The sequence below is a fragment of the Planococcus citri genome, chromosome 1 (genome assembly GCF_950023065.1).
Source record: "Planococcus citri chromosome 1, ihPlaCitr1.1, whole genome shotgun sequence".
Taxonomy (NCBI): domain Eukaryota; kingdom Metazoa; phylum Arthropoda; class Insecta; order Hemiptera; family Pseudococcidae; genus Planococcus; species Planococcus citri.
Window position 1 is genome coordinate 16,566,998 of NC_088677.1, and position 16,566 is coordinate 16,583,563.

General features: G+C 37.5%; 1 protein-coding gene across 4 annotated transcripts in view; it reads left to right on the plus strand.

The window, feature by feature from the left end:
• Positions 1-16,566, plus strand: part of spoon (spoonbill) — a 171,854-nt gene that overhangs the window by 23,152 nt on the left and 132,136 nt on the right. Inside the window, exon 1 of one of the 4 annotated variants that reach the window (XM_065369401.1) lies at positions 2,162-2,960. The exons of the other annotated variants lie outside the window; for them this stretch is intronic. The gene's annotated coding sequence lies outside the window, so the exon portion shown is untranslated. Of the gene's footprint in view, positions 1-2,161; positions 2,961-16,566 lie in introns of those variants that run through there. 4 annotated transcript variants of the gene reach the window in all.

Here is a 16,566-nt window from a genome sequence, read left to right on the forward strand (position 1 = left end):
CTTTAGAAGCGTGATTTTTGTCATATTTCGCGGTTGTTTTCTTCGAATTTTTCGCTAAAGCTCATTTTTGGACTGTTCGTTCGCGATAGATTCGTTCATTTTGGAATAATTCGTTCCTGTATAATGTAAAAGTCTCGGTTTTGAGCTTTTGATTTAAATTTTGTCTGCTTTCATTTCGCAAATGAACAAATCATTTATTTTTGAATCATTCGTTCGCGAATGATTTGTCAACGAATGATTCGTTCATTTGATTCGTTCTTGAACGACTGGAGTATAAGTTTTATTTTTATTAGAATTTGCCCACAAATGATGCAAATGATAATTTGCCCATTTCTGCACCATTCGTTCGCGAACGAGTCGTTCGTTTCGGTATGATTCATTCTTGAATAAATGAATCGTCAGTTTTAGACTTTTGATTCGAACTTCGTCCGCCAACTACAGAATTGAACGGGACGATTCGTTCATTTTTTTGATCATTCGTTCGTTTTCGGTTGATTCACTTCTCAGATGATCAAGTTATCGGTTTTGGGCTTTTGATTCGAATCATGACCGCCAACTACGCGAACGAAAATAGTTCGTTCAAGTTTGGATCTTTCGTTCATTTAGTTCGTTTCTAAATAGTCGAGTTGTCAGTTGCGATTGAAAGTGAATAATGTGTACTCATTTTTGCACTATTCGTTTTTCGTTCGCGAACGATTCGTTGATTTCGACTTGACAATTTATTTCTGAACTATTGAATCGTTGGTTTTATGCTACTGATCCGAGTTTTGTCCGTCAACTACGCAAATCAAATGGACGATATTTACTCATTTTTGAATTTGTATCATTCGTTCGCGAACGATTCGTTCATGTTGATGATTCATTCCTGAACGATTGAGTCGTTGGTTTTATACTATCAATTCGAGTCTTATCCGCAATTAGATGGACGATTATTTACCCATTTTTGTATAATTCGTTCGCGAACGATTCGTTCATTTTGACGATTCATTCGTGAACGATTGAATTGTTGGTTTTATACTATCGATTCGAGTCAACTACGCAAATAAGATGGACGATTTGCCCATTTTTGTATTACCCATTCGTTCGCGAACGATTCGTTCATTTTGATGATTCATTCTTGAGCGATTGAATCGTTGGTTTTATACTATCGATTCGAGTTTTGTCCGCCAACTACGCGAATCAAATGGACGATTTGCACATTTTTGTGTTATTCGTTCGCGAACGATTCGTTCATTTTAAGATCATTCGTTCCTGAACGACTGAATCATCGATTTTTAAAAAATGAGAACATTCTATTTTTTTTTGCAAATGATGCTCCCACTAAACGTGATTTTTTAAACGTATGCTCTGCTACCAGGTTCATTTTTGAGGAACTTCTAGTCCTTTTTATCATGCATGTAGCCATCGTAATTCTAACGTTCCACCCAGGCACCCAATACAAGACATTCGTTCTTTGGCGATCATCTCCATCATCTAAAGTGGCGTAGAGAACTCGTAAATCGAGTCACCCTGTATACATGCAATCGTAGTACACGATAACTAATTCTCGAGAAACAGAAATATGACTGAGGAGTGAAAAGGTGGACGAATAAAATCAATTTATTAGCGTATCGCGAAAATGCGAATTTAACCAGAGAGGAGACGTGCTAAGGTGGAGAGAGAAGTTGGTTTGGAAAAATGTCCATCGGTTATTGGTTAATAATACGAACGTTTGTTACGGTTTCGATAGGTTTTTCAGTTTTTTCCCTTCTTCTTCTGTGATTTGATAAAGTGCACTTGATTTGTGCACGATGAAGTACGTACGAATACAATAATAATTCTCGTTACGAATTATCTTTCGAGTAGGTAGAGGTACGTCGTCGTGTACGTGTGTGCTTTCGGTTTACCATACCTTACCTATACCTACTTGTTCACGTAGGTACATTTATGCCATAATCGACAGAAAGAGAGAGAGATTGTGTGTGCAATACAATTAGACGCTGCACATCGATTCCGAACACATTGACGCGAACGTACATGTTACAAGGGAGTTGAGGTTATCGATATAAATGTATTCAGTGATATCTTTATACATAAGATGGCAAAACGATGATAAATTGTATCATTTAGTGGAAATTTTAGTATACGTACAAGTGTAGAGATCTGCAGTGTGCTAGTCTACCTATATCTATTTAGTACTTGGTACCGTATGCGACCGGTACAGTTGTGTGGATCAGCCAGTACTTAGCAGATTCATCGATCAGTGGTGCTGCGAATAGCGTAGCAGCAGCTACGAATGTGTGTCTGTATGTCGTCGATTTTTTTTTCTATTTTGCCTAGTCGAGTGATTGTTTCGTATGGCGGTTTTTTTTTTGAATTTATATTTGCTTAACGAGTTTGTGTACTTTGTTCCGAAATGAGTACCTAGTATAATATCGTGCGTACGTATATGTTAGTAAACGTGTTAGTGCCTAGAAAAGTGACAGGTATAGTAATTGACGAGGAGGAAAAATCGCGAATTTAAATCGTCGTCCTCGTCGTCTGTGTGTGGTTTTTTTCGCGTTTCGCGTACCACGAGACGGTGGAGGAGCGCGAAAGAGCGGCCGGTAAAAGGTGCTAGAAGCTAGAACGAGCCGCTCTGGCTCTGCCTGCCAGTGGTGAGAACAGCTGTTGGTTTAGCTGCCGTCGTCGTCGTCGTCGCAGTGCCAACTCTTCGCTTTGTCGTCGTGCAGATTCTGGTTGAGACCAGTTTACCGCCACGTGTTGTACAGAATCGCCGAGTACTGCTCTAGTCGTCGTTGTGTCTGATTTGTGTGCGGAAAAATCTCGTATCCGGAAGTCGAACTTTTGTAATTTTTCCATTCCGGCGATCGTGCTTTGAAATTATTAATCGAGTGCTCGGGTTTGTAAAAGGTGAACTTTGTGATCGGCCGGATTTTTTGCTGCAACGTGTTGAGAAAATGGTTCCCGATATGATAAGGGTTCGTACATATTATATTGGTTTTGATTTTTTCATCCCTGTTGTTGTTGCGTGGGTTTTATGGGTACGATATATTATGTACGTAAATGTGTAGACTCTGAGGCTTGGGAACTTCTCGAAGGTATTCGAGAAGATGATGACCGGTGTCGATGTGCGGCCACTGCGCCGGTGAACAGGTGAACACGTGGTACTCCGCCTATACATCAGTACAGCTTGGTTGCATTACTATTCTGTATGCTGCTGTCTGAACTATAGGCACGATGGTGTGTAGAGTTCATCGAAGGTCTTTACGAAAGATGTGGTGCTCTACGTACCTCTACATGTGTATACGAGTGTACTTTTATACGAAGACAGCTTGTACGTACGTTGCATGTTTTTCTAAAAAATAATGTCGTAATTAGGAAATGAATTTTTTTCTCTATAATCCTGAAATCGTACACGATTCGGTTGAAATTCGAATCCTCGTCCCCCCATCCGCGCCCTTCCCCTTCTCGCCTCGATGCGTCGGTATAATTAATTTGATACGTTCGCGACAACGACTTAGACTACCACCACGATGGTATTTACGATGACGACGACGACGGCGAGAAAGAAAAATACTCGCGGAGGTGTATAATTACGATGGCCAGAGGGGCGAAGAGAGATGGAAGAGAGAAGGTAACGATGGTTGGTGTGTTTTTTTTTTTTGCTGAATGGCGCGACAACTCTATGAACAAATAGAAGAAATGACGATGTGCGAATTTCTAATTTTTTTTTTTTTGCTTACCATTTACAATTGACTCTAACGATCGAGGATTGGCGAAAAGGCAGAGTGAGATGGAGAATGACTGTACAGTCCGAAGTGTTGTGTTACATTTTACGTACGTCTACGTACAAAGAATGAAAGAACGAAAGAACCGAAGTGATTGTGCGATGTTTTAGATGTGAGAAGATCAGCTAGAGTGTTAGAGTGAGAGAGGTGTTATCGAGTTGGTTTTGTGTATGCAGAAAGTTTTGAACCAATTTCAACGCGCAAACCGGTTCGTGTCCGTGCAATCATATCGCCTCCTGCGCCTGTGCCTTGCCTGTGCTTGTACCTGTACCTGTGGTGGTGCCTGGCAGATATCGAGCATTTTAATGAATTAGTGTGGCTAGAAGGTTAGGCTATACCTACACCGCACCGGTACATTTGCGTATATTGGTTGAGATTTTTCGATTATACATACATACGAGTACGAGTACATATACGTAGTTGTATTGATGTTTCGCATAAAATCGGTGTATAGAAATTCCTACGACGATGCCGGTTTCCCTGTGGTTGGCCCGGGGGTAAGTTTGTTGTGTGGTGTTGTGTGAGAGAAAGAGAGAGGTGTATTGCGTCGTCGTCGTGTTGTCGTGTGGAGTCGAACATCGCGACACGCGGATATTGGCAATTTGTCTTTTATTAGAATCCAATACGCGCGTATAATGTAGGTATGAATTTTCGATTAATAAAAAGTAGGTAATAAAAATACCTTTGCGTTTGATTTTTTATCGGCCTTTGGGCGATACTAGGTTGTGGTTGTTGGTTGTGTTTTTTTTTTTTTTTTTTTTCATGAAGAAATTATACGTATTGTACATATGTGCTATTGTACGTGTATCTAACATGGAAGTAGAGATGGCGAGGGTTTAGTAAGCTTAGGTGCGGTTTAAGGGAGAGATAATATAGGTATGGCGCTAATTGATACATGTTAAGGTATCGGGTGTCACGTAGAGGTACGAGCTAAGTCAAGGTACTTACGGAAGGTATAAGCGCAAAAAGTGTGTTTTCCGAGGGTTTTCTCGTCGCTACCTGCGGTGAAATTTGAGATCGTTAAGTAGCATAAGAGCCGAGAGATGTGTGTTAAAAGTATCGTGATACTCGTACTACCTATATGTGAAGGTATGTTAGGGTTTCAAGGTTCGATGACAGGGTAGAAGACTGGAATTATTAGCGTTAACGTAGTGAATCGGGTTTTTTGAATCAGAATTTCGAGCGTTTGAGAAAAAAAATGAAGGGAAAGTTGGTTGCTGAAAATGAAAAAAGAACAAAAACTAGAAATTATGTACACATTTTTGGTAATGAGTAATGATAGATTTTGAATTGCGTGAATTTTCGAGTGACATACTTATTTCGTTCAAATTTTTTATTTTTTTCAAGTTCTTATCCTCATTTTGTTCGGTCAGCAGTGCATTAAAGGCGATGAAAAGTGTATTTCTCGTGTACGTGTGAGGGGGGGGGGGTTAATTTTGGCTAAAATGATCTTATTGGATGTGAACAGCTGTGTAAAAATCATACAGATTGACAATTGAAAAAAAAACTTTTTTTTGTGTTTTTTTTTGATGAAATACGTTTAAGTTAGGTACCTACTTTTTTTCAAACGTTTCGTTTGCGAAAAATTCGTTCATTTTTTCAAAGGGTAATGCGTTCTTGTACGTACTTGATTCCAAATTGTGTGAGAGAAATATTCATGGACTCATTTTTGAAGTATCGGTTTGCGAACGATTCGTTCGTTGTAGGATTATTTATTTTTTGAATGACTCTGAATCATTGATTTTGATTCGAAATTATGTGAAAAAAATGATAATAGGATTCATTTTTAGATTATTCGTTCGCGAATGATCCGTTCTTTTTGAAAATTATTATTTTCTGAATGATTGAAATGTCGGTTTTGAATTTTTTCAATTTGATTTTTGAACGCTATAAGTACGCAAATGGAGGATTGGCTCATATCTCAGGGTAGGGTACGGTCACCAGTCCAATAGGAAGTGATAGTGGTGAAAAAATTAGGAATTTCGTCAAAGTAGAAAATGTCTATAAAAAGTAATAACTAAAATAATGATAAAATTCAACAATGCAAAATATTTTTGAAAAAATTACAAAGTTGTTGTTGAAACTATGTATCGTTATTTGCGTCACTTTTATTCCCTCGTTGATTTTTCGATAATTTTCTGAACGGTTTCGATTTTGTTTTTTTTTTGTTTTTTTTTTTTTTCAAAAAAGTTGATTATTTTGGATTTGAATTGTTTTTATGTTTTAAATTTGATTTTTTGGGAGAAAAGAAAGGGTCATGTACTCATGTTGTAAAGTTTCTAAACGTTGCTGTGTAAATTTTTCAATTTTCTGGAAAAAAATCATTGAATCGCCTAATTTTTTAACCATTCGGTCGCGAACGATTCGTTCATTCGAAGGTATTTATTAATTCGATCATGAACGATTAAATCATCAAATTAAAACATTTGATTTAAATTTTTCCCACCAATTACGCGAATAAATAATTCGTTCATTTTTGTACCGTTCGTTTGTGAACGATCTGTTCACTTTAGGATGATTCATTCCTGAATTATTGAATCATGAATTTTAGGCTTTCGATATGAATTAATAATTTCGTTGGTCAACTAAGCAAATGAACGATTCATTCATTCATTTTAGCGTAATTCGTTCCTGAGCTGAACGACCAAATAATAATGAATCATTGGTTCTGATTTGAATTTTGTTCACCAATCATGAAATTGGGCGATTAGATTCGCTCATTTTTGCACCATGCCTTTGAGAACGAATCGCAGGGACGAAACTAAGGGGGGGTGTGGGGCCCCCCAGTCATTATGGATAGTCGGCAAATTCGGCAAATTTGAGAAAAATTGACTTAGTCGGCAATTGCCGACTTTGCCGAGACTGGACAAAGTCGATAACTTTTGAAAATTGCTAGTTTTAATAAAGAGACTAATTTGCCGACTTTTATGGAGCTTGAATAGCACATTTTAAAAAAAATTTGCCCGAGCGAAGTTCTTCTCTTTCTACATTTTTGCACCTGAGACATATCTGTTCTAGGTAGAGGTACCCTCCTAAATTTTTCAAGAAATTGACTTTTTGAAAGACAGTAATAATTTGCATACTTACTAGGTAGGTACTTGAATTATGAATTTTCAAAAATTTCAGCCCTCGCATCACTCAGGCTCGTCGTTTTTTTATTCAAAATCACGCTTTCTAAAAATCAACTATACCTACTTTTAAAAAATGTTTAAATCCAAAAATAAACTCCCCAAATAGAAAAAAAATGGTCGAATCGTTCATTTTGGTGTGATTCATTACTGAACGATTGAATTAATGATTCTGAACTTTGAGTTCAAATTTTGTCTGCGAACTACATGAATGGATGAATTCGTTCATATTTTTGAATCACTCGTTCGCGAGTAATTCGTTTCTGAAAGACCAAAACTTCGGTTTCTGTTGAAAATTTGTCCGCAAATGATGCAAATGAATTATTCATTCATTTTTGCGCCGTTCGTTCGGGAACGATTCATCATTTTTAGGATGATTCGTTCCTGAACGATTGAATCGTCGGTTTTGGGCTTTTGATTCTAATTTATTTTGAGTGCCAATTCTTCAAATGAGCGATTCATTCATTTTTGGATTATTCGTTCGCGAACGATTCGTTCATTTGATTCGTTCTTGCACGATTGAATCATCGGTTTCGATTAGAAATTAGAATTTAGTCCGCTAATGATATAAAATGAGTGATTCAGTTATTTTTGGATTAGTCGTTCGCGAACGATTCGTTCATTTGATTCGTTCTTGCATGATTGAATCATCGGTTTCGATTAGAATTTAATCCGCTAATGATATAAAATGAGTGATTTAGTTATTTTTGGATCAGTCGTTCGCGAATGATTCGTTCAGTTTAGGATTCATCCATTTTTGGATCATTCGTTCGCGAACGATTCGTTCATTTGATTCGTTCTTGCATGACTGAATCATCGGTTTCGATTAGAATTTAGTCCGCTAATGATGCAAATGAGTGATTCACTTATTTTTGCTTTTGGGCCAGTCGTTCGCGAATGATTCGTTCGTTTTAGGATTAGAATCATCTGTTTGAGTGAGAATTTGTCCGCTAATAACTTTTCATCTTCAACAAAACGTATTCCATGTTTCATTATTAGGATTCAACTTTTAGGAATAGGTCCTTTTACCGTTGGCAAACGAATAAATTTTGAAATTATTGTTTAATCTATCAAAGTATATTTTCGATCTGAGAGTGGAACCGAGAACCGAATAATTGAATGATGACCGGTTTGCTCTTCGAAAACTTGACGTGCTTATTCGTTTTCGAATCATCCTTGCGTCGGCCAATTTTTTCTGCAAATCTACGTATCGAACTTCGAGAACAGAATAAAACAAAACAAATGGAACGAGACGTCATTTTTTTATTCATTGTATTTTTATTTACGACGTTTTTTTGTTTTCATGCTCCTTGGGTTACTTCTCTCCTAGTCGGGGGTCATTAATTCTTCCATCCATTATCGACGTCTCTCGCGTGTTTATTTATTCAACCCTCAGCTATATTAATCGTGGTATACGAAATTGGTTATTTTTCATTGGTTTTCTCGATCTGCGCGCTATGGCACACCTACGCTTATGGTTCGTAGATATAGGTAGGTATATCTACTATGTATCATCTATCCATCGAAATTTGTATACGTACGATATGTTCGTATAAATACACAATGCACACAAACTCGCGAACGTTTTAGCGCGTTTTAAGCTCTACGTTTTCATCATCCCCTTTTTCGGTTTACCTTACCTCGCGTCAATGTCGTTCTCTCTAAATCCCCTATAATAATAATATACGTATATCTACGTATGAAACAAAACAAAGCAGCAAAAAAAGGAATACGAATAGCGAATCGAACGTTTCGCGTTCTCGTTGCTTTTGGCCACAACCAACCTACACAACCAGTATACCTATCTACTTGGTGTATTGTTTTATCATTTCATTTCGTGCTGATACGAGGTACCTACCTATCTATCTGTATAGTGGTAGAATCCTTTTATTTGCAGGTAACGTAAACATCCTTTTGATCCCTGTCTGTTTTCCTCTTTACCATACATACTCGTACTAGTTCGCTTGGTAGTTGATCTTTGGAAATCAAACTTAATTATCTGCTCGAGCTTTTATCGATATCTATTGGTCTATTGTATTGTGCGATACGAGGCCAGGGTGAGAGGAGAGCTTTAGGGTGTGCGTTTTATATAGCGGAAGTTTCTGTTCGCTGTTACCTGTGCCTCACATCGCGGTTCAGCGAACTTCGCCCGTAGATTAGATTTTTTGCCAGCTTTGCTCGCGCGAGTTGAAATTCAACTCCGTCTTCTACTCGTATTACTCGCGAGAGCGAGATTACCGTCGATTAATTATCTGCCACCGCCGACGATGACGACGAAGACAGCAACGGCAACAGCGAATGATGCTACGTACCGAATACGTACTAAAAGCCATTAGCTCGAAGAGTAATAATGCCTATACACGTACGAGTATGATGATGTGAGAATAGGAAGAGGAAAAAATTGCTACCATTATATCGCAACGCAGTGGAAGGGGGGTTACGCGGGTTAAGTTTGAAATTATCCTGTTATGTTAACATTTTCCCGCCATTTTTTGCCGCCACGTTTTGCTCGTGTTTTCGAAACGAATTCAAATGGCTAATATACGGAAAAAAGGACGCATTTGACTGCCTAAGAGTGAGGAAAAACTTATTATTTGGGTAGCTATGGTAGGAGGAGATACTGAAAAGTTGGCAAAGACGAAAGAAAAAATCCGCGTTCAAAAACGTGTTAAGGGAAATCCGCCATAACGAAGAAAACTTCCACCGACGCCCACGCGCGCGTCACAACACAGCTTTTGAAGCACCGCGGCGAGGCGGCTGCTGCTGCTGGTGGCTGCGCCGCCTTTCATTTCGGATATGTATGTATATAGCAAAAAGATACGAATTACGAACCTTTCAACCTACGCGCCGTATAATAATTTAACCCCGAAATGTTAGTACGAAGCGCAGCAAATGGACTATCTCTCTCCGGAGAGCTAGAGAGAGACAGAGAATCGATGCCAGGATAAAGGCAAATATCGCGTCGGCCGGTTGTCGTCCTTTTCTCGGAATGTCGTTAACAGGATGGTAGGTACCATTTTTTTGTGCAAGCCCTCAGGGGCTCGCAGCCCAGATGCAGGAAGAAGAGTAGAGAAAATGATACTCGATGAGATGAGGAAATTTCCAATTTCTCCTCGCTCGTGCCCTTGAAAATGAATATAGGTGTGTTTTTTTTGGTGCTTTAGATTACGACGAGCGTTAGAAATGGTCTTTTTGAAATTTTTTTCTCGAGGAATTAACGCCAAGTTGGACTTGAAAAGGTTTACTCGGGATGGAATCTGTGAGAGGGGTTTTTAATGAATGGATGTGTTTATTTTTCGAGAATAACTAATCTACGAGTATTTTGCGAATAACAAAATTTTTTCTGTCCTCGTGATTTTTGTAATCAGTTTATGGATACTGATGTTAATCTTTGAAGGTTATTTTTGGAGATTTTACTATCAATTTTTTGAGACCCAGCGATGTACTAAGAGATTTTGTCGTATTTCAGACGTGCAAACGATTCAATATGGTCCAAAATATTGTATCCTAAAATGAAAAGAGACTTGGTTTGAAGTATCCAACATTTGACTAAAATAGCGACAAGTCTTGAAATTTGCCAAAAAAATGAAAAAAGAATAAAGAAAAGTTTTTTTTCTTTAACTGAAACGTGTATTTTTCCTCTCCTTTATAAAATCTAATAATATCCTTCAACGTGTGGGCAAAATCCCATTATCGTTCGATGTAATTTTCTATCGATATAATTTTAGAAAAAATATATCGAAGGTCAAAAATGAAAGGCTAATAATTCACCTCGGTTTGTTCACATCTCTGTGAAAAATCTACCTTCTACCTACGACGACGACTCATCGTCATCACATCATGAAAAATGTTCCAAAAAGCGCCGACGACTACAACGACGAAGAAAACTGTTCTCGTGTACGTTGGACGAGTTGCCTATACAGATTTTTCGTAGGAGCTGGCATCGGTTTGGTAATCGTGTAATCGTACACTACTTCAGAACACCACGTCGCAGATGATTCTTTCTTATCGCTTTTATCATTTCGTGGCTCGTTTCGTTTCGAAATCGAGAGCAACTCCAGATGTACGTTATTGCTGCCTTTCCACTCTCTACCGTACAGAAAGGTTACCTATGCTGGGTTTTGAAGGCGTAACGAATGGTGGAATGAGACTATAGAGTTATTTGAGTTGGAAAGTAGTCACGTGGGTGTTGAGTGTGGACGAGCTGAAAGAAGAGCAGGGTTGGAAAAAAAATACGCTGTTATGAAATTACTGGAGACATTTTTCTTTTTCTTCTCGTTTCGTCGCTAGCAAGATGAAGATGGCGGAGTGTAAAGGATGCGAAAAAAAAACAGTAATGAAAATTTTTATCAAATTAATTTTTTTCCTTTTTAATTAAGTAGTCTTGTTTTGGGAGTTTTTTGTGCGTTTGAATTTTAAAAAGAAAATATTTACGAGGGTGTGTTTATTGCTGGCGTTGCACAGAAGTCTAATTTGATATTGTTGCGAGGATTTTGTATGTGGTGTATGAGAGAGCTACTTGTACCTATAATATTCTAAAGTAAATCGTAACCCACCATTTGGAGATTTTTTATTTGTTTGGTTGAACAAATGTGGGAAGATAACGTGGAATAGTAATGTAAGGATAGCGAAGTGAAATGCCAAGGGGTTCGAATCTTTGAAAGATTAATTGAAATTACGATGTAGAAGAAAACCCAGATTTAGCTGGTATTGTTTGTTAGTTAATGTTGAGTTGGCAAATTAGCATATTTTTTGGGAAAATGAAAACATTTTTTTTGCCAGCTAAGCTTTTATTGCTCAAAATTGTCTAGAGTGGTCCTACGAATAACCCCTAAGAGTTACCATCCCCCAGACCCCTGGCTAATTTTTTTATGAAAGGTTCACACCCCCTAAAAACCAGTCAATTTTACCCAATGAAAGCTTAGTTGGCAGAAAATGTTTTCATTTTCCAAGGAATATTCTAATTTGCCTACACTAAGTTTACCTAAAATTGAAATAATGAATCGTCGTTTACATTTAGTGCTTTTTATATTACCTTAATTTTATTGGAAATTAAATATTTTGTATTGGAAGGAAATTAATTGACGAATTGTTTTATTTTTTGTTACAGGTGAGTTTTCGTATGGTTCATTCCTTCAGTTGAATTTATTCCAACATTAAGATATTGAAACTATTTCTGTAAGTATATGAAATCATTTTTAAGGTTGAAAAAAAAACTGTAATCAGGATGTCTAACAGTCCTGCAAGTCCTGATTTTGTCCTGATTTTTAGCGATGTGTCTTCCAAGTCCTGCAGTTGTCCTGGTTTTCAACAGTTTTATCAAAAAGTCCTGTTTTTTTTCAATCAGCCTTAGAATTTTCAATTTATTTCCCATTTTGTGGAATTTTGGAAAAATTTCGTTGTTTTTCCCATCTGACTAATGGAAAAAAAAATTGTTTAGAAATATTCTTTAGCAGATGGAAAAACACAAAAATTTTCGGTCAGATTCCTTTGCTGTGTTGTAAGTTATTTTTGAAAAACTGGAATGCATTTTTTTTTTAATAACAAATAAAAAACTTCAGGGTGTCTATGAGGTTTTTAAATTCGCTCAAGTTGCGAAAAAGTCTGAATTTTTACCAGAAATCGCCAAAAACTCGCTGAAACTGGCGCGAAAAAGTGAAAAATGTTATTACGTATCGCGAATAGAGCTGCAAAATTTAATTTATTTAAAACCATCCTAAAAAACGAAAATTTTCCGTTGAATTTTCTCACATTGAAAATTATTATTTTGGTACTTCTAAAAATTGTGAATTTTCAATCTTTCAGTAAAATTTTCCAAAAAATGTTTCCTCATTCGCTTCACTTGGCAATAAAAAAATGTTCTCTGCTCTTTTTGAAATCAATTTTCAAAGTTCAAAAACTGAAAATGAGATTGAAAAAACAAAAGAAGGTGCAAATTTTTGATTTTGCATCATCAATTTTGAATTCAGAATGTTTTTTTCTCTCATCGAACTTCTGAAGTTTTCAAATTTTTTTAGTGTAAATACTTCAAATTTTGTACACTTTTTTCATGTCTGATGGGTATAGTTAGAAGTTAGTCATTTCAAAACTAACTAAAAAAAAAATTGAAAGAGGATGATGGGAGGGGCTGCCTAGTAAAAAAAAAGTCGCGAAAAAGTTCGCTGCGATTCCCACTCTGAAAAAATACCCCACTCCAAAAAAATAGGTCGTAACATGTTCAAAAAATGTTCTGTCAAAAGTCCTCTGCTTTTTTATTTTGAAATTTTGTTACGATGAATTCAGAATCTTCAATTTTCAAGTTTTTTCACGGTTCCTTTTTTCAGTTTTTTGGGTTATCTTCTCGAGCTGTTTGCTTTGTCGCTGCTCCCCTTCTCCTTCCTTCCATGATAAGAAACGACTTTTCCCCCCTGAAAGTTGTTGTTCTTTTGGTAAGAAGCAGTAATTGATGAAAAAAAGCGACATCATGATTAACATCCACTCCCCTTCATCCCAATTACAGGGTGTCTAACAGGTACTGCAAGTACTGTAAAAGTACTGCATTGAAATCTTCGGTACTGCAAGTACTGCAAAGTACTGCATTTTGCCTGAAAAGTACCGTATTTTTTCTCAGAATCATTGATTTAAAATTTTTTAAAAACCTCAAAATGAATTAATTGTAAAAAAATATTCATTTTGTACCTCAAAAGATGGCAACACTTGTTAAATTAATACTTGTAAAAATTTTATCGACAAATCAACTGGTTCAAAAATATTTTTTTTCTTGGGGGGGGGGGTCGGTGAAAGCTGGATAAAAAAAATAAGGTACTTCAAAAGGTACTGTAAAAGTACTGCATTTCTTCGGAGAAATTTTGTTAGATACCCTGAATTAACTTTCATCGCTCAAATAGGACTTGGAAAAGTTTGAAAATATTTAGAGGTGTCGAAAAAATTCATGAATGTATTTCTCACAATGATTTTGGTCATGTGAAGATGCATAGCTTTAGAACATGTTTTGGTGCAATATGAAAACTTTGGTCACTAGACCAAGAAAAGTGCTTGCCAATACCATCTATGGTCACGGACCTAGGGCCCCGAGCTCACGTGTGGCTGGAGGTCCAATCTACGTAGTAGAAAATATCTATGCTATCCGCAGCCGAATATTTCAAGGTGCTACAGGGTCCTTTGTCCAAATTTGAAAAATATTGAGGCCAGAAATGATTATTTTTGACCATATGAACAAAAAGACTTGAAATTTTTCATGAGTTTGAAATTTTTTATCATTTTGAGTTTGGTTTTGGGTTGGGGGGGGGGGCGAGGGGGGCTTGTTGAAAGAAAAAATGTCTTTTAAACCCTGGGGGGGGGGTGGTTCAACTTGATGAGGTCTCAAATTGCCATCACATTCATTTGACATCATGTCACAATTTTTTTTTCGATTTCAATTTTCACTTTCAATTTTTTATAGAAACACTTGAAAGGTTACTACCCTTTTTTTTCAATCCTTCAAAAATTCATTTCACATCCCAAAACTGTAAAATGTAGTTATTCGCCATTTTTCCAAACAGTACACTTATTTAATTAAAATGCCGGTTCTTACAATTGTTCCCAAAATTTGATGGTCGGAAGAAGAGAAGAGAGGCTGAAGAAACGTTCATGTATGTAATATGTTCATTTTTAACAAATAATCATCATTTTTGTTCGTTTATTGTTCTTGACACGTGACTAGCACTGTATACAATGAAAACGAATGGCTGGATAGTGGATAGTTAACGCGAGAAAATAGGATATACCCACCTACTTACTCGTACGTCATCTTTATGAAACGCTTTTTCTCGACTCACTCGTTTTATCCAGAAAAATTACTTGTCGTGGCAGGAAAAATTACGATGTGCTAACTCCACTAACCCGCGTGTCTGGCTGGGTAACATATTATATGTTGTAATTCTTCAAAAGGTGTTTTAACTCCTCTACTTTTTTTTATTTTTATTTAATAAGGTGACAGGTTGTTGTTGAAGGGAAACGAGAGGCATATAGGGCGACGAAAATACCACGAAAAGTATTGCTGTGGCCGCGCGTGCCATACGCGAAATTCTTAATGAAAATTTCTAGCGTTGCACTCGAGGAATATTGTACCCAATAATTTTTAACCGTCGCTCGCTCGAAAATAAAATGAAAATTGGAAAATGTGTCGTCTAGGTACTAGCTAAAACTCGCGCATTTATGGAACACGAAATAATAAAGAAAAAGCTCGTCGACGAGTCTGACAAGGAGAAATATGTTCGAAAAAGAAAATTAACAGCTGCGGGAATTTTTTTTCGCTCGTTGTTCGTTCGTTGCCTGGTTTTATTTTTCCAAGAATTTCGATATCGGTGCAAGTTCTCGTTAATTGACAGGTAAAAAATTGAAGAAGAAAACCACGCGGTAGAGGAGAAGTTTGAAAAAAGCGCTTGTGCGACGCAACTGGTGCATCAATGAGAGAAGACTCGACAATAGGGCGAGGTAGTAGGTAGATGGGTAGGTAACAAGAACAACACAGGGAAATACGCGCATTCTCTCAACCATGGTTCGCTCGGCTGTTGCATTATTTTTGCGTTGAGGTACACAAGGGAAGAGGTGAAATCGCAGAATGAAAATGGCTAAAGGTGTGTGTATTTTGCAAGTAGGTAGTTTATTACGTGTAGGTGGCAGTTGAAAGGCCCGGCCGCGGCAGCAGGGAGTTTGGAGGCAGTGACGCGGAGAGATTCTGCCGGCAATGCGGAAAGCCCATTAAAGGACGCAGCGGTGCTGCTGCAGGTGCAGAAGAGGCGCGAGGATAGAGAAAATATTATTGAATGAAACTCGTGACGATGACGTGCGCATAGTCACGATACTAGGGTGGAGTATCCAATCCCTGGTGAATACGAGGGTGGGGCAGGGTAGCGGGGGTATTTTCTATTGGAAAAAATAACGTTACGCGTAAGCGGGGGAAAATGACATAGCGACGGATTTTGTTTTCTATCGGGAAAAAACCACTAATGCCGATTGTCGGATAAATTTTTCTTTTCGATACGTGTGGTGGGTTTGAAGAAGGTATTTGTCGTTTTCAATTTCGGTACTATAAAAGTTATAGTTATGCAGATGAAGTTGAGGAAATTTGGTGAAAGGGGTTGGGTTGTTATAATGCGCGATGGATGGATTGGTGCAGGATAAGCTTTGTGAGTAGGTCGTAAATGATACGAAGGTAAAGGTAAATTATTCCCACGGGGAGGTTTATCTCAGTAATGTTGCGTCCCCCTTGCTCTTCGCCGCCCCTCGACCCCATTTTGCGAATGTAAAATTTGCTAAGGTGTGGTATCTGGGTAGTACGATGTTTATGCAAGTTATCTGCGTAATATGTACTCGTGCTTGGGTACTGAATAACTGGGATATTGTGTAACGAGTGATATTGGGGAAGATGGACGACGCAGAAGCTGAGCAGCAGGTGTTTTTTCTCACATATTATCGAAGTGACTGCTCTGTGTGTTTTACTCTTGTCTGTGGTTAAGTACGGTGTGTATTGAGGATAAGACTGATGGTCTAATGAATGAAAATTATATGAAGGGAGGTGTTTTTGCTTGTACATACAATAATTTTTCTACGTTTTCTCTTCGATTTCTTGATTTTTTTGATTTTTTCAGTATTGCTTGGAATGGAAGTTTTGAGAAAATGTCAAC